This window comes from Diorhabda carinulata, chromosome 7, assembly GCF_026250575.1.
Source record: "Diorhabda carinulata isolate Delta chromosome 7, icDioCari1.1, whole genome shotgun sequence".
Taxonomy (NCBI): domain Eukaryota; kingdom Metazoa; phylum Arthropoda; class Insecta; order Coleoptera; family Chrysomelidae; genus Diorhabda; species Diorhabda carinulata.
In genome coordinates this window covers 21,393,164-21,417,355 of record NC_079466.1, presented here as the reverse complement: position 1 = coordinate 21,417,355, position 24,192 = coordinate 21,393,164, and the positions used below count along the sequence as shown (strand labels likewise).

At 34.8% G+C, this 24,192-nt stretch overlaps 1 protein-coding gene across 3 annotated transcripts in view; it reads right to left on the bottom strand.

Annotated features, from left to right (window-relative positions):
• LOC130896122 (uncharacterized) overlaps positions 1-24,192 on the bottom strand; it is a 104,443-nt gene that overhangs the window by 48,756 nt on the left and 31,495 nt on the right. The gene's annotated exons all lie outside the window — the stretch shown is intronic.

The window sequence follows — 24,192 nt, the reverse complement described above, 5'->3', positions numbered from 1 at the left end:
CATCGTCTATAGTTGTATTAGTACAAAGATGTGGACTTTTGGAGATAGATAAGATATTGTAATTCAATCAAAAATTTACACATTCATATCATTTTTGACAGGTCTGCTTCAGTGACTAAAGCACATTAGAAATTTTGCAGAATAAAGCTCTATATGTGCGTCGTCGTTATGGAGAAAAGTATCGTTCCAACGGTTAACCATGCCACCAAAGTGATGAAGTGCACTGGACGTCTGCACGTCGTAAGAGGAATGATGAGGCAAGATCAGTACAAAGAAGTATTATAAAATCGGTTGATTCCACAACTCAGAGAATAGTTTCCCTTCATGCATGATGGAGCTCCCCGCCACACTGCTCGGTCTGTCAAAGCTTTCTTGGCAGAAGAAAATATCCCTCTGTGGGATTGGCCGGGTAATAGTCCCGATATGAATCCAATTGAAAATGTGTGGGAGCTAATGAAAAGAGGAGTAGCTAGGGATGTGATTACCAACAAACCCAGCTTTTAGAAAAGATTTTTCATGTGTGGAATCATCATCCTCAAATACAGGAGACACTACAGTCTTGCATTGATAGCATGCCACGCAGAATTAAATCTTTCATAGCTGCTAAATGTGGCTCAACTAAATATTGAGAGTGAAAGCTGAAAAATAAGTTTGTCGTCAAATAAAAACAGGATGCTCTTCCAGTAAACATTTAAAACCAGGTCTCTTATCTCAACACTTGAATACTTTTTCTTAAAACGTTTTTTACATGGACTAGAATCAACATAGTTTTCAATTTCATCAGTTGGGTCTGTACTATATTACTACTATAGTCCATACACAAGCAGTAATGTAAGAAAATGGGAAGAGATCACAAACCACAATAAACAACAATTAACGACACTACCTAGAAAAACAACGACATCAAAACACAAACCAGCTGATTTCAAATCTCTAAAACGTTACGATGACTGCAGGTGTTCGACGTTTTGAACTTTGACTACAGTACCACCAATAAGAGCAGTCCACGTTAACGAATATTTTGATAATAGTATCATATGAAAATGAATTTTTCAACATAATTTTCGTTCAATGCGTCACTCAAATAACTTAACTTCGCTTTGTACATTTTTAGAATATTCATTGATGATTCTGTATTATTTGAACAGAATAAGGTAATTTTATACTTTCCTGGTCCCCTCATTTTTTGGCTCTAGAAAATCGAAAAATCATCCGATTTCGATGAATTTTTTTTTAAATCTACGTTTTTACGGCGGATTTACGAAAACGATTTACGAACAATTTCAGTGCTTTAAATGTTCATGAAAATGCACTCATTCACGTATATCTTTTTTCCAAATAAGCAAATGAAGAAATTATACAAAAATGTTGATTTATCATGTTTTTACAATTAAAAATAATAACAATTTCTCTTAAAATTAATTTTTTAGAGCCAAAAAACGAGGGGATCACTAAAGTATAAAAATAATTCTGGTTATAACTTAAATAAACTTACTGTTCAACGATTTAACTTCTAACCAAATTGAAATATTAAATAATGAGTACATAATTACATACTCAATAATGCATTCTATTTAAAATTTATCAGTGTGATCAGTCTGTTTCGTTATTGACGTCTGCAATAGCATTCAGCCAAACCAACTCGAACGTATCAGTAACTTCATGTTGGTTGTGGAAACGCAAAGATAAAAAGCTTGATATCAAGCCTCAAAAGTATGTATTTGTGCACAAAATATTTATTTTCATTTGGAAATTACAGTACCTATTATAATTTATTACACACAAAATTTTTCGTAGTATACGAGCTTCACTCATATCTTTTAATTTGATCAACGATTCTTAATAACTAAAAAAATTATTCATAAAGAATTTTTTTAATAAAATTATATATTTCAACCAATAATGGCCGCTCAAAACAAAAACAGTTGGAAAGATCTTTTTTATTTGTGTTCATATGTTCAAATTCATTTCAATTGAAATTGTTACAATAATAACGGATATTCATTTTAGTTGTTTCTATTATAAAAAATCCCTTTGTGCAAAATTTATAACCGAGGTCAATACAATACCATGAAAAAATTTCACTTTACGTTTTAATGAAATGCAAATAATCCTTCGACTATTGTACAATTAACTTTCTACTTCATTATAAAACGTAAGAATTTGGTAGGCCATGGTTGTTTCATATTATACATATACCTAATATACAGGGTGTTAATTAGAAAACGCACCACCCTCATATATCGACCCCTTTTATGAATTTAATAATATGCAACGCCACGACACACTTATTTTTAGCTTACTACCTAAAACATAGATAATTATTTTTCAATGTAATCTTGTTTTAAATCCTTTTTTATAATAAGAATCGTCAAGCTTTTTCTCAAGTCTGGGAATAGAAAATAATCCGAGGGTGCTAAATCCGGCGATTATGGTGCATAAGGTAAAAATTCATACTTGATTCATTAATTTTGGCCATTGCAATAACGGATAAGCGAGCTCTTGATGAAACAACACTTTCTTCTTAGCCAAATGCGTTGCAATAAGTTCACATAATACTTGCTATTGATAGTTTTTCCTTTTTCAAGATTATTTTCAAAAATATCCCTCGCGGATCCCATAAAACCGACGCCACGACCTTGCCAGCAGTTGGAACTGTCTTTGCCTTCTTTGGAATCGGTTCTCCTTTTTGGTCGATTGTTTTGATTGTTATTTTGTTTCAGTTGTGAAGTGATGGACCCAAGTTTAATCCATGGTTATAAAACGGCGCTTTATTTCTGTGGAACATTGCCAAACACTCGATGTTTTTGTTCCATTGTGAGCAAACTCGACACCCATCTGTGCACAGCTTTCTCAGGTCCAAGGTAATTGCCTCCAAGGTACAATTGGAGGCAATAGTGGAATTTCAAACTATTTGTAAAAGGAAATTCGGAAAATAAACTATAACAACAGAAAGGATTATCCAGCTATCAAATACCATAAGGATTAAAGTGAAATCTAGGAATTGTGTTATATACATGGCTTATAAGTTAAATAAATAGAAATAAATAAACCAGTTACGATAACAACCCAACCAGGAGGCAGCCACGCACTAGCTGCTAAGAAAACGCAAGCTCCAGCATGGCAAGGAACGCCCGCATGCTGCAGAATGTGCAGACACTAATATCAACAGGTAAAGTAAAACAGGTTAAGTTAAAAAAATATTGTAGGTTTATAAAAACAACCAACAAGAGGACACCGCCCGACACTCCGCAGTTCTTAAGCAAGTGCCGAGTTATACATTGGGAGCATCTGTGAAAAAGGCGAAAGATCACTTGGAGTAGATATTTCCTTGCTGAAGAAGGTTGGAAAGGGTTTACCCGAGGCAGTGAAAACACCACACACGTTAAGACGTGTATATACAAGAGTATATAACCAACAGACTTCCCATAATCTCCTGTTTATGCGCGAAAATGCGATGCTAACGAGGGTAAGGCCCTGTTGAAAAGATAGTGAAAGTTAAAAGTTCAGTATTCTATCAAAGAAATAAAAACAGACAACGTACAACAAAAGTTACAGCCGAGAATGTTACATGAAAGTGCCTAAACTTATCATTACATCATAAAAAACGTCAGTATCCTCAATAAAAATAAAAACTTTGTTTTGTATGATGTAGAGATTTGCCAACGTTGATACCCGTTCGAAAAGCTTCCGTTTGATAACAAATATATTATTAAATTTCAACAGAGGCATAACTGAAATCCACACAGATAATAATCTGGATGGAAACGTCTACAGCCATTATTAAAACAATATTGGTTTACATAATATCGTACCGTAAATGCTTATATCTACTGTATCAGTTTTATTAGCTGAATCCATAATGTGGAAAGATGAAAATCGCTTAATATCAGTCGGAATTATGTCGGTAACGTGATACTTTATAAGTTTAACTTCGAAATTAGAAGTTATGAGAGATTAGGGGTAATATGTAAATACCTGAATCTCGTTCCTGTATCTTTAACTTTATACACTCGTGGTTAAAAATAACGCACCACCCCGATTTCTGAAAATATTTTTTTGTTTAATAAATTTAAATGAATATCGCTATATTGTTTAACTTTTTTTCAATCATTTTGACGCAATAATAAGAAATGTGTAGTAATTTTGAGTGATTTTTAATGAGTAAAAAAATAAAAGTAAAAACATTGCAATAAAACCAAATAATAAAAATTTCATTCCGTATTTCCACCTCTGGATGTAATTGTTGCTCTAATGCCGCTTACTCAAGCTCATTTAAATTTTGAGAAGATGGATTCGATGACGAATGCGGCGTTTTAAAATGTCCCAAACATGCTCGATAAGATTCATATCTGGACTTCTTGGTGGATAGTCCAGGGTATGAATCCATACTTCGTTTAGGTAATTCAGAACATCTGCCGCAACGTGTCTGGTCTAGCATTATCATGCATTAAACGAAAATCATCACCAATAAATGGTCTAAACGAAACGACGTGATTTTCAAGAATGTCAGTTATTTATCTTGCTGCGTTAACGGCGGGTCTAAGAATAGACACAAATTCTGTGCGGGCATCAAAACAAATTCCTCCCCAAAACATGATAGATCCTCCTTGGAACGGCTCCCTAGGAATGATACAAGACTGCGCAAATCTTTCTCCTCGCCGTCTTCAAATTTGATTACGTCCATCTGGACCTCTCAGATTGATTCTTGTCTCAGCAGTAAATAAAACTTGGCACCAATTTTCTAAATTCCAATCTAAATATTGCCTTGCAAATCTTAGTCTAGTAACACGATGGTGCCTGGTTAACAAAGGTGCCTGGAGAGCTCTTCTGCTGTGTAGACCAGCATTCTGAAGGTGTCGTCATATTGATCTATCAGAGATATTTACAATTTGGACTGCTGAGCTTGACCCTTGTCATTGACCGATTTCTTAATGAATTTAATTGCAAAAAACGGTCATCTCGAGGAGTTAAAACTGAAGGACGTCCTTGTCCATGCCTCCTAGAATGTGAACCGGTCTCTTTGTATCAATCTACCAATGGTTGTGTGGTGTACGCTAAACAGATTTGCCACTTCACGATAACTTTGTCCCTGTCCGACAAACTCGGCTATTCTTTCAGCTTCGCGTTCACTTAACTGCCTAACTCAATTAATCTTTTGTTTAACTAATCTCGTCTTTAACACATCTTGATTGACTTAAATTAATGCTGGCCTTAAGTTCGTACAACAATAGAATAAAAGAAAGTTTTAAAAAACCATAAAAACAGTTATTTGCTGATAGGAAATTTTGCTACATTTTTCCGCTAACATTCAATTAAGATAATTTAACTTTTTGTGAAAGAAAAAAAAAGAAACCCAAAAGATTAACGTTTTAGGTTTTGATATTGAAATAAATGGTAGTGCGTTATTTATGGCCACGAGTTTATATATACTAAGAAATAAAAAAAAGAGAGAGAGACATTCGTTGGTCTAAGTTTGGTAGGATAAGGAGGATTTTTGTAAGGAATGTGGTTTGTTTGAGTAGGCCCTGATATAGGAATAGCTCCTCTGCTGGGGTTGTGGTGGTTTCGTTGGGTTGTGGTTGCCGAACTATTTCTAACGGGAGATTTTGGCCGAATGAAAACGAAATGAAGTTTGCAAGCAAAAACGTTTTTTTTATAATTTTTTGGGGTCTTATTGTTTTGTTTTTTTGGTTTTTTGGAATTTTGTGTTTTTTTTTTGTTTATTTTTAATTTAATTTGGGGTGGGCGGGTACAGCTGCGGCTGTATTATTCCCTATCGTCGGCCATTTAGCTGACGAACCGGTTCACCAGGTTACAGGAAAACCTGCAACACCGAGGATCTACTGAAAAATATTAATTTACAAAAATCGAAAGTCATTTTTTGTTGTTATTTCAGAATTTTGTTTGATGCGTTTCTTCTAGTCTTCGGCAGTAACTTTGGAACTGCATTTTATCAACGAAATAATTTATTGTAAATGAAATTTTTATTTCTTGTATTCAACATGTATATCAGTGCAGTATCTGATGATGATGCTGATTTCAAGTCATTAGTTATAACTACTACTATTTGTTAATCAAATTTTCGAGTCGACTCGAGATAAAATATGCCATGCCTTTTATAAACCAAATACGTTCACTGCTTTATTCTATTTTGAAAATTTGATTATTAATCGAATTCAATTAAAATCATTCCATTAGAAAACAAATTAGTGACGTTAATTATCCATGGAAATTATACGAGTATAATTAGTATATACGCATCACTGCTCTCGAATACGTTCAGAAATAAAACTTGAAGTAAATATTGAACTCTGGTGTTTTCTTCCATATTTGGCGACCCAGATAAAAAGTGTTGGTGTAGCGGGTGATTTATGAAAGATATAAACACTTAATAGAAATACGAGGGTCACTTTACACGTCAACAATGACACATTAAGTCAGAGAATAATGTATTGCCCTCATTAGTAATATTTGATTATGTCGTATATCATTTCTAAATAGATGGATAATAAAGAAAGATCCGTGCAGTTGGCCAGCCAGATCTGACTTGGATAATATGAAAACATCCTTCTGACGTCCATGGTACATACTCAAAACTATCTTAACCGAAACCATCAGCAAACGATAGGTTTTGAAACGGCGTCGACAAGATTGCGTGGTACATTAATGTTGGCTAACACGAAGCAAAAAAAGACCATGACAGTTATAATCGAGTTTTGGAGTTCTTGGTGCTGAATACAAGCACCAAAAACATTGTCAGAGATATATGTAAAATACAATCCAGAGTTCTAGGATTCTTAGAAAGCTCAAATACAATACTCATCATATGTTGACTTCTACCACAGAATAGGCTTTTTTTACCAAGTCCAGGAGCATATTTCTATATTTTCAGAGCAAAGCTGTGATTGCAGTTTCTTTAATAAGAAAGAAAGATCCAGTTCGCCACCTAGAACTGACTTTGGGGGATGTATTCTAACGGATGATATTGTGTACTCCACCAGTTGGTTGCTTCAGAGTTTCTTGAATAAGAAAGGAAGATCCAGTTCGCCACCTAGAACTGACTTTGGGGGATGTATTCTAACGGATGATATTGTGTACTCCACCAGTTGGTTGCTTCAGTTGTAACTGACATTACAAGAGATTTTAAACTATCATTCGAGCATGGTGTTAGAAAGTATGGTACTCAATTTAAGCAAGAGTTGTACTTTTCTCCGTTTTTTGTTAAAATGTTTTTATATTTAATGAATTGCCGTGGTTGCAGTTCCTTGAATAAGAAAGGAAGATCCAGTTCGCCACCTAGAACTGACTTTGGGGGATGTATTCTAACGGATGATATTGTGTACTCCACCAGTTGGTTGATTCAGTTGTAACTGACATTTCAAGAGATTTTAAACTATCATTCGAGCATGGTGTTAGGAAGTATGGTACTCAATTTAAGCAAGAGTTGTACTTTTCTCCGTTTTTCGTTAAAATGTTTTCATATTTAATGAATTGCCGTGGTTGCAGTTCCTTGAATAAGAAAGGAAGATCCAGTTCGCCACCTAGAACTGACTTTGGGGGATGTATTCTAACGGATGATATTGTGTACTCCACCAGTTGGTTGCTTCAGTTGTAACTGACATTTCAATAGATGTTAAACTATCTTTCGAGCATGGTGTTAGAAAGTATGGTACTCAATTTAAGCAAGAGTTGTACTTTTCTCCGTTTTTCGTTGAAATGATTTCATAATTAATGAATTGCTGTGGTTGCAGTTTCTTGAATAAGAAAGGAAGATCCAGTTCGCCACCCAGAAATGACTTTGGGGGATGTATTCTAACGGATGATATTGTGTACTCCACCAGTTGGTTGCTTCAGTTGTAACTGACATTTCAATAGATGTTAAACTATCTTTCGAGCATGGTGTTAGAAAGTATGGTACTCAATTTAAGCAAGAGTTGTACTTTTCTCCGTTTTTCGTTGAAATGATTTCATAATTAATGAATTGCTGTGGTTGCAGTTTCTTGAATAAGAAAGGAAGATCCAGTTCGCCACCCAGAAATGACTTTGGGGGATGTATTCTAACGGATGATATTGTGTACTCCACCAGTTGGTTGATTCAGTTGTAACTGACATTTCAAGAGATTTTAAACTATCATTTGAGCATGGTGTTAGGAAGTATGGTACTCAATTTAAGCAAGAGTTGTACTTTTCTCCGTTTTTCGTTAAAATGTTTTCATATTTAATGAATTGATTTTTTATTTGCTCCGTTATCTCAGAGAAATTGAATACAATTAGTTATATATGGCACTAATTACATCAGTGATCGGTTAGTAATTCAAGTTTACATAATGTGTAGAATTGCCATAAGACGGTCTCTATGAAAATTATTAAGCAAAAATACAAAATTTTTGGAGGTTGTTACAGGTTTCCGAATTTTTTTCAACGCTATACTTTGGAACAATACAGAACAACCGCTAAAATCGCGTTACTTTGCAAATGCGGTCGCGACTGGAAAAAGCTATTTCAAGATGTTAAAATAAAATTAAGAGGTTTAAGTGGGCTAATGAACATAAAAATTGGATGCATGAAGACTGGGAGACAATTTTATGGAGAGATGAGTCGAATTTTGAAGTTCTCGGGTCTAAGTGAAGAGTGTTTGTGTGCAGATTAAAGGAAAAACAGATTTTATATCCACTTGTAATTACGATTATAAAATACGGCGGAAGTTCGGGGATGGTTTGAGGATGTTTTGGAGGAAATGCGGCTGGTAACCTGGTAAAATTTGACGGGATTTTTAAGACAGAAGGATATAAGAAAAAATTAGTAAGCGTTTCAGCTCCTGATCGGCGGTAAATTTATCATCCAACTTTTCTAGAAACAGTACACAGTATTAGGGTGAATTTATACTGAAAGTAATGATTTGGCCATCACAATCCGATTGAGTGAGACAAATTGGACAGGGGAGTCAGAAACCAGTGTCTTACTTCCACTTCACATCTTTGAAAAAAGAATGGAACCAAATTGACGAGGATTATTTATCGAAATTGTTGCAGAAAGACATAATTGTACACTGAAATAATAAAAGCAAAAGGGGTTACATCGACCGTAATTTCACTATTACCATATTTTTATTTATGTTCTTTAAAATATCAAAATCAAACGTTTTGTTTTTATTGTGTAGCATGTTAACTATAACGTTGGCAGAAATTTTTGATCGGTAGTATAAATGAAATATTTGTAAAATTTTCTCCATAAAAAATCGAAACATAAACATGTTAGTTGTCTGATTATTCTTCTCACTTTATGCGAATATCTATTGAAATGTTTGTTCATGTTCGTTGCTCTTCTTTCGCTGTAATTGTCGCATTATCGCCGCAGATAATCTGCATAAAATCACGTATTCAAAACGGGCTGATTATCTCGGAAAGATTTCTAATTATAAATTTTTCTTTTTGGACGTACACAATTGTTAGTACATCCGGAGATTAGGTCGATATTGGTAAATCCTTAATGCGGATTTTCGTTTTGTCATCTGGTGAAAATGGATGACGGAGAAAAGTCTATTGTTTACGCGGATACAAAAGATTTTCGATGTTTTTTTCACTGTATTCGAACAAAGAATTCCGAACGTGAAAGCGTTAGCTCTATTCAATCATTGAATATTTTTTTATTTGGCAAGATTTCCCTCGAAGTTTAATTTAGTTTATTCTCACAATTTTTAACGGTCAAGGTTTCAACTAATATAGACAGTAATAATTTTAAACAGTATTGACAATAATTTTGGAAAAAAATATATTTATTTTTCAACGTGCTTCATGCACTTTTCCAAGCGATGTTCAATGATGAAAAATCTTGACAACCAAGTCTCTGGAAACAGAAAATAATCCGAGGCGGCTAAATCTGGCGAATAGGAGGCATGAGGCAGCAATTCAAACTTTAATTCATTAATATTGGCCAGTGCAATAATGACGATTATACAGTACCGCTTTGTAGATTTTCTTTGACATTTCTGTAGTCGTCACCTAATTTGGTCGGCCACTGCGATGCTGGTCTTCGCAGGTTTATGTAGGTAGGTATTATGTACTCGGACTACCTTTTCGAAATTTTGAAGAATTTTGGTATAGGAGAAGCAAAACTTTATCCTTCTCGTACTTCTTTGAAAGGAAACAGAAATTACATATTAAGAAATTATAATGTATTTGCATCAGCTTAAATTCATTATTAAGTATGATAGAACAATATCCAATAGTCTTGAAGCTAAATCAATTTTTATATTTTGCCATCCTGTACCTCAGAAAATGGCAACAACATAACAAGCGCAAATATTGACAACAACAATAAAATAATTTCCAGCGTTTATTTTGAACTAACGTTCTAAATTGTAAGCAACTTTTTCATAAAATATTTTCTTCGTGATTACTTTCAACAACGTTGAGTGAAGTTTAATTTATAGTAAGATCCCGTTATAATTGTCAAAAATAAACTCCATGAGAGTTTTGTTTGCGGAGAGTCACTTTTACTTCACGAAACAAAATTATAATACAATGAAACGGACAAAGAAACGAATTACACTTCTAACTCGGAAGAATCAAATTAAAAATAAGTTTTCCTACGCTATTAATGAACTCGCAAAGACTGGCAAACAAATTTTCATGCCGACGTAATATTCTTCGGTTGTTTCTGTTCGTACTAAATTTCAAGCGATAATGTTTCTCGTGATGTTTTTTAAAGCTCGATATGAAAATTTTAATGATTAAAAACTGGAAAATTTTCAATTTGAATCTCGTAAAGATCGAGATTAAAATAGATAACTTTTTCTCAAATGAAAATAAGTTTTCCAGTAGATTATAAGACTAGGAAAAAGTAATAAGAGGCACCGGAAAATGAATTCATTAAATTTATTAAGCTTTTCATCACAATAAAAAAACACTGAAAAGTTTGACTTTCAAATAAATTCTTATATTTTTCATCCAACTTTGAGTTATATTCTATATTCAGGGTTGAAAGATATGAATTTTCATACCTACAATTTAATATTCTAAATCTATTTCAACTATAGTATATCACTCAATTAGAACTGATTAGAACGTCTCTTGCCTCATGAAACACGATTGCTAAAGAGGAACTAGCCAGGAAAATGTATTAAACACTTTTTAATTAGAAATAGTAGATAACTACCAAATAATACCCTTTTTTTCTTACATAAACCAAATTATCTATTTGCATTGTATTCGTAATTCATCAAATTGATCTACAACAAAAAGTGACTTGTATAGTAGTTCTATTCTCACTTGAAGAAGCGAAAAATCTGCCTTCAGTGACGTTCCATTGTTGAAATAACTCGATTTCATCATAATAGACAATAATTGATCATCTGAAGGCGTGAGGCTTTGAAACGGAAGACCTTCCGACCTCGATCTATCAATTGCTCCAGTAGATTCAATACCCTTCACGAGAAATGCTTCCACGTCGTTGAAGTTTGTTTAGTTGATTGCCTCAATAGTTGGATAAAGCAGATTGATCATTTGAAAGCGTGAGGCTTTGAAACGGAAGACCTGCCATCCTCGATCTATCGATTGCTCAAGCAGATTCAATACCCTTCACGAGAAATGCTTCTACTTTGTTGAAGTTTGTTTTGTTGATTGCCTCAATAGTTTGATAAAGCAGATTGATCATCTGAAGACGTGAGGCTTTGAAACGGAAGACCTGCCGTCCTCGATCTATCGATTGCTCCAGTAGATTCAATACCCTTCACGAGAAATGCTTCCATTTCGTTGAAGTTTGTTTTGTTGATTGCCTCAATAGTTTGATAAAGCAGATTGATCATCTGAAAGCGTGAGGCTTTGAAACGGAAGACCTGCCGACCTCGATCTATCAATTGCTCCAGTAGATTCAATACCCTTCACGAGAAATGCTTCCATTTCGTTGAAGTTTGTTTTGTTGATTGCCTCAATAGTTTGATAAAGCAGATTGATCATCTGAAGACGTGAGGCTTTGAAACGGAAGACCTGCCGTCCTCGATCTATCGATTGCTCCAGTAGATTCAATACCCTTCACGAGAAATGCTTCCATTTCGTTGAAGTTTGTTTTGATGATTGCCTCAATAGTTGGATAAAGCAGATTGATCCTCTGAAGGCGTGAGGCCTCTAAGTCGATTTACAACGGAAACATAATTTGAATCGTTTCACTTATCCAGGACACAGTAAACACGTAAATGATATTCTACGCAATTTTTGCATATCATTCTAAAATTAATCAAAACCCTTTAGTCATTCAATTTAACGAAGCTATGATCCAGTAAATAATCCGTATTTTTCAATAGCCGATAAATTAAAATCTTCCCTAACGTAGATACGTGCATGGTTATCCCGGCGACTCCCGGGAAGACCCAGCATCAGGTCCATATCTGCGTTCCGCCAACTCTGGGGAATAAAAACCACAAACGGCTAGACGGATTTCATGAAGAACTTTTACAACTATAGCTGCCAACGATACGCCTAGTAAATTTTGGCGATAAATAAGTCGCTGCTTTGCTTTTCAGTTAAAATATATCTGGAACATTTCGATATTGTGATATACTTTAAATTAAAGGAGATGAAAGGAAAGAACAAATGAGAAAACATTTTGAGCCTTGTCACCGATTATTTATTATCTATTCAGAGAAATCCTTTGGATAAGATCCGAGAATTTAGTCATGGGCTGCCTAATCTGCGGCCTTTCATCGACTTCGGCCTAGCAAGTGAATCCTAAATTTGATAGCACATTTCTTGCGTATTCATTCGAAGAAACTGTTTTAGTCGTGGCCATTACAAACAAAGTATTTTGATTCGATTTCTAGCAAAATCTGATGAAAAATTCTTCGCAAATTACACACATTAAAAATCATGTTGTACCGACGTATGTGAATCAATAGAAACGATCCCATTCCCATTTGTAGCAATACAAATGTCTACCATTTGCACGCTGATCATATCTTACCGGCGTACTGTAGTTCGAACGGTCCAAAAAGTGCTGAGTTTGTATGAAAAACCGTCTCTTAAACCCATACCAAAAAAAAAGGAAAAACCACGGTTCCAAACAAGTACCGTCTGATTGGTTTATTTCTAGCTATTGGCAAATCTTGAGTCTGCTAACATCACCAGCGACCATCAATATGGCTTTCGTGAGTATAGATCAACCGGGGATATCCTGGTTTACGTTATCAACGTATGGACTGAAGCTATAGAGAGATATGGGGAATTCAGAGCAATCACACTGGATATATCGAAGACTTTTGACAGGGTTTGGCATGCCAAACTTCTAAATAAATTAAGATCGTACGGTTTGTCGCCCTTACTCTTCAACTGGCTGAGCAGTTTTTACAAAGACCGATCCATCCAGGTCTCTCTATGGACAAGCCTCAGAAAGGTTTGAGGTCAACGCTTGGTTTCCCCAGGGATGCATATTGTCACCTACTCTCTTTTTCCTGTACATCGACGATCTACCCAGGCGGCTGTTTTTACAAATAAAACTGGCATTACAGCTCAGGATTTGGTCCTGTTTGGACATAGAATATCACCATCACCGCAAATTCGCTTGTTGGGTGTTCAGGTTGGGAGTAATATTTTTTGGCACAGTCACTTGGCCGAATTAAATAAAGCAGCTTTAAAAAAACTTGGGCCTTTTTTGAGACCAAAAGCTATGTAGTCCGCAACAGTTTCTAATCATCTACAAGGCTCAGATTCGTCCATCTTTGGAGTATTTCTCGCACATTTGAAGCTCGGTTCCCAAGCAATTCGACTTATAGTCAACCCAAAGATCATATCCAATTATAAAGAGAAAACCTTAGATTGTATTTTCAAACAAATAACGCTAAACCTCTCATGTTAGTAACTCTCCGTCACTGAGTACTAACTTTATTTTGGGTTTACCTCCTGGGTCATAAAACTAAAGCCGTCTTTCAGTATAAAATAAACTATGTCAAAGTCTGGCAACGTTGTTCAAATATATTTCATAGCATAAGAAGATGTATAGTGAAAATTAATGAAAGTTTCTTCTTAATATTTCACTATAAGAAAGTCACGTGCTCAATTTCTGACTACAGGGGAATTTAATTTTTCTATAGTACATAACAGGCTTGTAACTTCTCACTGTGTCTGAACTTCAAACATTGCCATCTATGAAATTATGAAAAGTTGCATTTTCAGCAGGGATTAGAAACGAGGGAATATACATATATATCTAAAAATATCCTTTTGCTTGTTTTGCCGTAATGTCTCCTTGTTTCTGTATCCTGGACTGGATCTAATGCGAATTTATCTTTTCTTATACGTCCTATGAGGCACAGCTCGAATAACAACAGCGAATAGCTGCAAATAAATTGTTATCATTTAAGTAGGCGCCGCATTAATCTTGTGTTGAACTGGTTATGCCTCCATTGAGTGAAACTGTATGAATTGAGAATGTTAAATGAGGATGCCTCCAATTGGATTTCTCGTTACAAATATGAGCAATAGCTAGACGCATTATTTATCGTTATCTGACAAGTCATCACTCTGATATTGAGAAAATAATATCCAAATTTGCAATAATACATTTTTCAGTCTATAGACCAATAAACTACTTTTGTTTGAAATCGATTGATAAATGATTAATGCAGCTGCTACATGGCTATCAATTACGCTCTATGCGGCTGTTAGAAGAAACCTTGGTCAGCACAAAATTGGTCTTTCAAGACCAGCCACATCCAACAAAAGTGGTTTGTGCACGACGCATTTCGAAGAAAATGGTTGATACGTTCAGCAGATCTATTCTGGTTATAGTTTCCTAGAAGAGTGTCGGCCTTTGTAGGTTGTCCCAATAATTAATTTTACTTCTATCTATCTGCTTTTCCAGTGCTTTTTCTATTGTTCTGTAGCTGATACCACAAGAGGGTTCGGGTTCGGTTCGGGCTTATTTAAAAATTTGACACCTGGAATATGAAGGAGCCTAAACTGGATGGTACATAATATATACCTATATAGAATCACGACTACACAAGAAAGAATCGATTAATTATTGGAGCAACGTTTTCTGGATATTACATTATCAAGCGATTCCTATCTATGATATTTTTTGAAATCTCATACGTATGTAAATAAACCGCAAGCTCGAGATTCTGATCCAATGCATTATCATTAAGTTAGAGATACATCTTCATCAAAATGTCATCAAAAGTTTCACGAATTGAGCAACGACCGATATTCACATCCCCGGAGGTGATTTACCGGATACTCTTATTGGTACAATCCAAAACCAAACTCGTAATTGATGTATGTTGAAATACGTAATTTTTAATACAATAGAACAATTTAATTGTCGTTTAAAAAAACAATAAGATTATTAATTAAATGACCAGCTTTCGTGAACGCAAACGGCATTGTAATTGTTGATACATTCATACTAATTGAAGAAGTTGAGAATTGGAATATGGGAAACGTTTCCATGAATAGATCTTCATATTTACCTTCAGTTTTAAAAGAATAATAAAGTTAAATAAAAAGTTAATAATAATAATATTCATTGTGCCTTTGTATATATATATATATGTAATACATGAACAAGAAAGCCTGTGATTCTGTATAAAAGAATCTAAAATGAAATACTTAGAAGGCAAACACAGTTGGCCTGCACCGAAATGATTATAATACAATTGTTATAATATTATTTTTACTTCATTATTCATTGATGTGTACAGTGTCCTCAGTGTCGCTACTGCTTGTAATTTTTGCAAACAGCGCCAAATGTCAATTTGATTTTGACATTTGTGATATAAAGAAACGCAGAACACATATAACAATCCATAAATCGATTTACTCCACAAGAACGCGAAATAGTTGTTTTCAATTTTTGGCACGAAAATTTGTCAACACCCATGAATGTCGTGATTTACTCCACAAGAACACCAACACACAACACCCATGAATTTCGTCCCCTTCCGATACCAACTGGAGAAACACTGCGACGTTTGGTCACTCACTGGGACAACACAAAATCTCGCTAACACTTAGCCGGCTCCGGAGCAGCTGTCCAACTGAGAATATCGCTGCTTTTACCAAAGATATCGAAGAGGAGTTCGGAATATCGACCAGACGACGTGCCACTTAATCAGGTATTAGCCTGCGGTCCTTACGCATAACTTTGGTGGAAGATTTGAGAATGAACCCTTAGGAATTGCAGACAGTAAATCAGCTGTAAGCTGTTGGCCGCCATCCTGGATCTCAACGAAAAGGTGGACGATTTTTCTTCGGAAATTATTATGAGCGGTGAGGATTATTTCTATCTTAGAGATTACGTGAATTTACTGGAGCACCGAAAATTCATGTATCACCCAAGAAAACCATATCACCCGCCCGCCTGATATGTTGTTTACGTTGGAGGAGTTATCGGGCCATTTCTTAGAACTCCTCCGGCCAAACAACGACTGTGGTTACGAGGTGTGGCTATTAAATAACGAGACTATTATAGTATTTGTGCAGTAGCGGTTTGAAACGAATTTGTTTTTTTCTTGTGCCGTGAAAAAAACTCCGACTGAGTGCTAAAAATTGTTGCAAGAGGTCTATGGGGATAATTCTCTATCTCGAGCGCGGGTTTATGAGTGGTGTAACCGCTTTAGTGAGGGCCGAGAGAGCACTGAAAATGACCAGCGCCCAAGTCGCCCTGTAACTGTCACAACTCCGGAAACAGTGACCAAAATCAACTAAATTGTGAGTGCAGATCGTCGAATAAGCATCCAGATGATTGCCGACGCTATAAACGCCAATAAAAAAACTATAATTACGCATGACAAAAGCCTGTGCGAAGTTGGTACCAAAAAATCTGACCCCTGACTAAAAGCTCTTGCGTCAAGGGGTCTGCTCAGAAGATAAAACCCTTTTTCGTAACTAGTCTCGTTATTTAATAGCCAGACATCGTATGATGTGCTACGCATCGAGCCACAACAACCGATATTTTGAAGGAAATTCTCGTTTTGGTGATTTGCACTGGATGACCAGATCACATTATTTAACCATTCCTCTTTTTTTGAAGTCCTGGGTCAACAAATAATCAAGGAGAATATTCTCCATGAATGCAAGAGACGAAAGTTTACAGTAGATAACTACACCTTCGAAGATTCTGACAACTTCAAATACCTTGGCTCTCTCATATCTGAAAACAACGAGACTGCACTGAAAATACAGGAGAGAATGAAAGCTGGAAACAAGGTTTATTACAGTGCCTAGAAGATGCAACTCAGCAGGCGCACAAAAGGGAGGATCTACCAAGGCCAGTTGTCCTGTATCCTTCTGAAACCTGCGCAATGACTGTTAGAGACGAACTGGCCTAATCCACAGCCAAGGAGAATAGCGCATCCGTACTAATGCTAAGATTTACGCCCTGTATGGAGAGCTCAGCCTGGTAGCAGGGATCAAGAGGTCAAGACTAAGAGCTTGGTCATGTCGCTCGAATGCCGAAGGGTCGACGGGTCAAACTTATCGGCAAAAGCAGGAAGCCCGAAGACTACCAGGACGACTACGCGTAAGATGGCAATACGACGTAGGACAGGATTTAAAACTGGGACTAGGAGTCCGGATCTGAGGGAGAAAAGTACAACATCGAGAAGAGTGGAGGATAGTTGTCTGGGAGACAAAAGTTTTTCAATAACCGTTATTTATGCCTTTGAGATAAAAGGCGAGATGCTTAGCCCAACGGTTATGGTCTGTAAGATTGTTGAAGCGATAAAAGTATTAATTCCAGCTCTGCACGTTATGTAAGGATTGATATAAAATTTTTTTCCGGATTATCAGAAGCAAAAGTTATATACATGGTTCTCTCTGGTTCATAAATTAGATTTTCGCCAATGGAAAATTTCCATCGTTACTGCTTCGTAATAAAGTAAGTTGGAACAGTGCAACTGCTATAATTTTTAGAAAATAGCGAAGCTGAAAACTACAAAAAGTTAATTGAGGATATGCTAAAACACTCTGAGGCCATGGTTTTCAGGATGGCATTAAAAGTGCATATTCATTTAAATAAATTTGAAAACAACATATTCAGAAGAACAAGGAGAACGTTTCCATCGGGACATCGGACAATATGCGATTATTATCAAGTAATGCCAGGCATTACCATATAGAATTGAATAATAAAATTTAAAAATCCCCAATTGTACACAGGACATTCGTTCCGAAGATCATCTGCAACCAGTTGCCGAAGGTTATATAGATGACAACATAACCAATAAAATAAAAAGACGAAATCAGATTTCAAACGAAATTAACAAACATTATACTAGCTCTAATTACAACGAAAAACCTTGTACTAGCTCTAGTGCCAGTCCAAGTCCCATGATTTTCAATCAGACTCAGATGACTGACAAAGTTATCCCTGGCATGAATTTTAACAATTGTAACGTAACTATTAATAATTATTTTGTATTAATTAAGTAAATAAACATAAATTAATTTATTGTGTTTTAATAACGTTACCATGAATAAAAAATAATGTTCATTTGAAATATATTTTGGATTATTTTAATAACTTTTTGTTTCCATCAAAATTAAAACCACAGTTTTTGAAAAATATTGTTCTATCGGTCTCTAAATATAAAACAAACTTTTTCGTATATTTTTTTATCATCTAATTACTACCTAAAAGATGTTAAAATAAAAATCAAATTTTGTGTTGACACGTGTAATTGTTAAACTGTAAAAAGTGGCACATTAAATCAATGAAAATTTCAACCTATTAAATTAAATTAAAAATTATAATAAATGTTAGTTGACTAGTTAATGAAAAAACTTTTTAGCGCCGTTTGTTAATTTATCATTCTTTGTACCTTCCAACCAAACCATAACTGTAATTGTTCGGTAGTCTGAGCTTAGAATATGTCGGGATTGGCCTTGAACTTACCAGGTATTCCGAAAGGAAGTTGCGTAATTCAGAGGATCGGTGCTTTATGATGTATCATGTTCTTCCGGTAAACATTGTTTACGGTTGGAAGTTAATAATAATTTATAATTTAACGTACGAGAGTCGCATTGCTGTTGGGGCGTTGAGGGTTTCATAACGGCAAAGATAAGAAGAAATTACGGCTACAGTTTCAATTACTTATACATATATAAATTAAATAGCACGAATATTATGTTATAATGAAAGGCAATTTTTCTCAAGCGAGTTGAGAAATTATACGATAATTATATTTATTTGCAGCTGTCTATTAAGCTTTGATTATACACGTGCTTGTTTGACTAAAATAATTACGGTTGTTAATAAAAATACTAAGATACATTAATCTATGTTCTTAGCCTAATATAGAAAAGTTATATATAAAAAAAATTATTATTTTTGTTTAATTTATTCTCCCTTCATTTCCACATACTTTTCAGAACGTCTCACTATAAAAATATAACAAGAATATGTATTGGGCGCGGAAACGATATCTTCACATATTTTTTTAGGTTTGAACATTAAAATTTTGATATCTTGCAAACAATTATTGATTTTCCAATTGAACATAAAGTCATCAGAAATGAGATCATTTGTATAGAGTGTGGTTAGGTTATGTTATATCAATAATTGCATCGCGATTGCTAATAAACTCGAAAAATTCATACTGTGGAATCATTCTGACTTCACTTTTGTGAATGAATTGCTACAAATTTATATGAAAATATGTCATACAAATACCATTTATTCGACAAATGTAAACAAAGACGACTTAGAAAGAAATCTGTATATTGATTCAATTTTCAACATAAAAAACTAGGTGAAGATATGATTTCCATGCCAAACATTTTCAAGGTCATCGGAGCTGTAAGGGTTGAGCGATACAATCACCAAAATGTGATGCATCTTTAGAGCTTGTTTAGTTTCATCGTCCCCTCCAGGTTTCCGAACAAAAAATAGTCGGAAGGGGCCAGATCATGACTGTAAAGTGGATGTTCAATCTCTGTGAAGCCATATATGTGTACAGTAGCCTTGGAAGGCGAATCTGTGTGGACTGGAGTACTGATATCAAGCAAGCGCTCACCTCGGCTGATTTGGCGCGCCTAATTTGCCGCGATGTATTCGATTCCTTAACTTTTTTGTTGCATTTCGTGGCATTTGCTTTTTTGGCAAGTGATCTACACTCCATGGAATCTCTTTTGGATGTCAGATCATAGTAAAAAAACAAAGTTTCATCACCCATCATAATTTATCGAATTACACTCTCGCGAGGCGGCAAGACTCTAAAAATCGCTCACAACTTCTCGACGTTGCTTTTGAACTGGCACCCATCTAGCGCTAATTTTTGTAATATCTAAATGGATCCTTTAAACATTTGTTTTGGAAATGCATTGTTTTTTTTTTGGACGCCGGTCACGTTTTCTGGAGACCTCCCGCACGTGGGTCTAATGATTCTTATTCCCAACGAGACAATTTAGATCAATATTTAATTGAATTATTGAAAATGATGGGCACAAGCAGCCTGAACAGCCACCATTTTGTTTTACATTTGTGTTGGTGTTTGTCCTTCCTTGGAAAGGAAGGACAAAAGGAAATTGATATAGACACTGTTGACTAAGCTCTAGTGAAAATTGCCACGAGTCATCACCATACCAAGGTTGAGGTAATCCAATTCCTTGGCATGAAGAAACAGAGAGAAGACTCAAGAGGATTATTTTTTCGGTCGGTGAGGTGTTTTTATGTTGAGGTGTACGTTAATTTGTATACAAAATGTATCAGAAATCCAAGGATGTTGTTGAAGACGTTAGCTAGTTACACAGTTATAATTCAAGTTAGATGTAAACTGCTGATTGATCTTGGGATTAGATTGTATTGTTAACACAATGCCGCGGAAAGGTAATTGGTAAAAAATGTAAAATTTCAAGTTTATTGGTTAACGGAATGTTATGAATATTGTTTATAACAATGTAATTAATGCGTAATAAGTTGTTTTCAATGAACGCCCGCGAAATGGATTTATAGCATTGAAGTGATAATCTATAGTTTGATTATTCATTAGGATTGAAGCGTCCAATAAAACGTGAACGCCATTAATTTATATTTCATGCTTGCTTACAGGAAAATTTGAGCCAGTCATCCTACAAAAACTCTTAAATTATTCCATCTCTTCCTGGCCAAAGAGAATTGTGGGCAAAAGACAATTTTTTTAATGGGAAAAATAATTTTTGGAACGCTTCATTAATATACCTACAACCCTAAATTTTCACCCTTTTCCCCATAAACTAAAAAATTGTGGCAAGACTTTTATTTTTATTTTGTCATACTTTCATTGTCGATTATAAGTACATCCCTACAAACTTATACTAAGTTTGTTATTTTAATTTAACTAAAATAATACTTCTTAGATATAATTTATGTGGAATGCTGAATGTGGCAGAATTCTTTGTTATTTTATAGTTTTACTGTTTTTTTTTTGCTCATCGACGTAAAAATAGAACTACTCCAATAACGTTGAATTAAATTTTTTTTGAGAAAACACTTTTGTTTTAGAATTATTGAAAAGCACACTCTTATACATAATTCTTTTTCAAAAGAACTACATGAAAATCGAATCCAGGTCGAAGAAAGGTATCTTAATCATTAAGTGTAATATTTTTCCTTTCAGGTCAGTGGTTCCCGGACTAATATACGTAATACTAAATAATAATTCGAAAACGATCCGTTAAAGAGAAAATTTAATGAGTAATTCGATACCTAACCTCAAAATTTCCTCTTATCTGATCGATTTTACACCGCATTGCATCCTATACATTTTAATGAGATAAACACCTGGTATGTGTTGCTGAACGTATTCGGATGTATTACTTTTTCACAATTTCCTAATTACTTCAACGGATGTTATCCTTCATTCCAAATTATCTCACGAATTATAATGTACACTCGTGTATGCGGTCTGAATAACGTGTATTTCTTTCTTTGTTTCTCCTTTGTAAGCTCATAGTTTCGTATTGAATTGGCAGAAATAGCATTTACAACACATAGAGTCTGCATGACCCAAAAACTTTTCCAATAACAGCAGCGGCAATGGCTTAGATTAACATGAATGATTTAACACACACCAGAATAGCACTGTCGGTCGAAAAAAGGGACTAGAAATACTCTAGGAATTATTCTGAATAATTTAAAACGCTGAAATGTTGTTTTTGTACTTTATTTGAATATTAAAATGAAAATTATTGAAACTGCAATTTTAAATCACGCCCTTATTTAAGTTAAAATGATTTTTAGTCCATATTTTTAGCATACGAAGCAAATTAACTTGAATGAAAGCAATAAAAATAGGGTTTATCTTCATAATACTTATTTCCCGTGAAAAAATACGGTAGATATATGGTTTGTAATTAGTAAATCGGAGTAAATAATTTAATTTATTGATATTGATATGACATAGGTTTCTGTTGCCCAAACACGACCTTAAACCTAATAGGAGAATTTTACTAGTTAACCAACTCTGGTAAGTAATCGAAGTCGCTAAAGAATACGTGTGTTCATATAAAAAAACCAAATAATTAATCTAAAGTCAGAAAATCTGATAGGTCATTAAATGATTCTAAAGCTAATAAAGCTAGAAAGCCTCGACAAACCAATGGACCAATTGCATAGCATGTTGAACAAAGATTTGCCATTTGAAGTGATAATTAACGACCGCCAATCATGGGTCAACAAAAATATTCCGCAAGATCTGGTACACAAACGGTTCGAAGCTAGTGCAAGGAGCTGGACACCAAAATGCAAGTTCTCCATAACTCTAGGAACATCACTCGCCATTTTTCAAGTAGAGTTGCTAGTAATAAATAAATGTACTCATGAGTGTTTGTATAGAAACCCTTCTAATAAGCACTTAAGACATTTTCTCAGATAGATAGATAGATAAGCTATTGAGTACACATCCAAACTAGTGTGGGAGTGTAAGCAAACTCTAAAAACACTATCTAACATAAACAAAGTAACCCTAATGTGGCTTCCAGCCCACCAGGAAATACAAGAAGATCAGGAAGTGGACAGCCTTGTCAAAAAAGGGGCAACGACTCCATATCCCTACTATGGCCTCGCGAGATGCCACATCAATAAGGATGATGACTGAACGAATGGCTAAAAAATCAAATGCCTGTTGAAACACTCCAGGCTTAAGACAATCCAAATTATTCTTAACCTTATCAGCTAAAAAGTCTGAAGAACTCTTCGTGTTGACCAGAAGCTGGTGATCGGTCTTCTGACAGGTCACTGCTTCGTCAAATACCACCTCAAGACGATGGGCATGATAGAGAACGACTGCAGATTCTGCGAGCAATCCATGGAATCAGCAGAGCATCTACTTTGCAAATGTCCTGCTCAATTCGCTAAAAGGTTTAAGTACCTTGGAGGAGTAGTACTAACATCTAGGGAAGTGAGAGACAAGAACCCCAGCAAATAGCCTCTTTTGCAGAACAATAAGATGTAGAAATGTCTTCTAGGCGTAGGTGCGAGTGGCTTTAAAGCAAAAACGACTCCCCAAAGCAACCTCATATTGCTCTTTATATTTTTTTTTGAAATTGATAATGGTATTCAACGATTACAATTAAAAGATATACTGATTATTTTATCAAATAAAAGTGCCTATGTTGTTGAAATAAAAAACGGAGTATTATTTGCGAAATATCCCCGTTTTACTCCTTTCCCCAACTAGTAGTTTCTCCAATTTCTGTCATATCAGCATATTTTGAAACTACTCTGCGAATAATATACATTGTTTGATAATAAAATTATCAAAAACCTATAAGTGACTATTGAAGTATCGACTTTTTTGCTTCATCTGTTCCCAAATAACTAGTTTGATTTGTAAATACATATACATATTATAATTCTTATTTCTTATAAAAATAAAGCAATCAAAGATAGTTCGATCAAGTTTTTAATATAATTTTTATTTTGTAATCTTGAATAACAAAAAACAGGCTATTTTGATATTCCCAAACGTGCTACTATTGGTAATTTTTTTAAAAAAAAAAGTCAAACAAGATTGTCAAAGAGTGCAGTTTAAACAACTTTTCCAAGGGCAACATCCTCTCAATAACACGTTGTATCAATGCAGTTTTCACAAATCGTATTTTACTGGATATTTAAATGTAATATAATATTTGGCGAAACATTTCAGTGACGATATTTTCAAGACTCTGTTTAATTGTAAGTATTCAAGTGAAATGCGAAATTATTAGATCTCTTTCA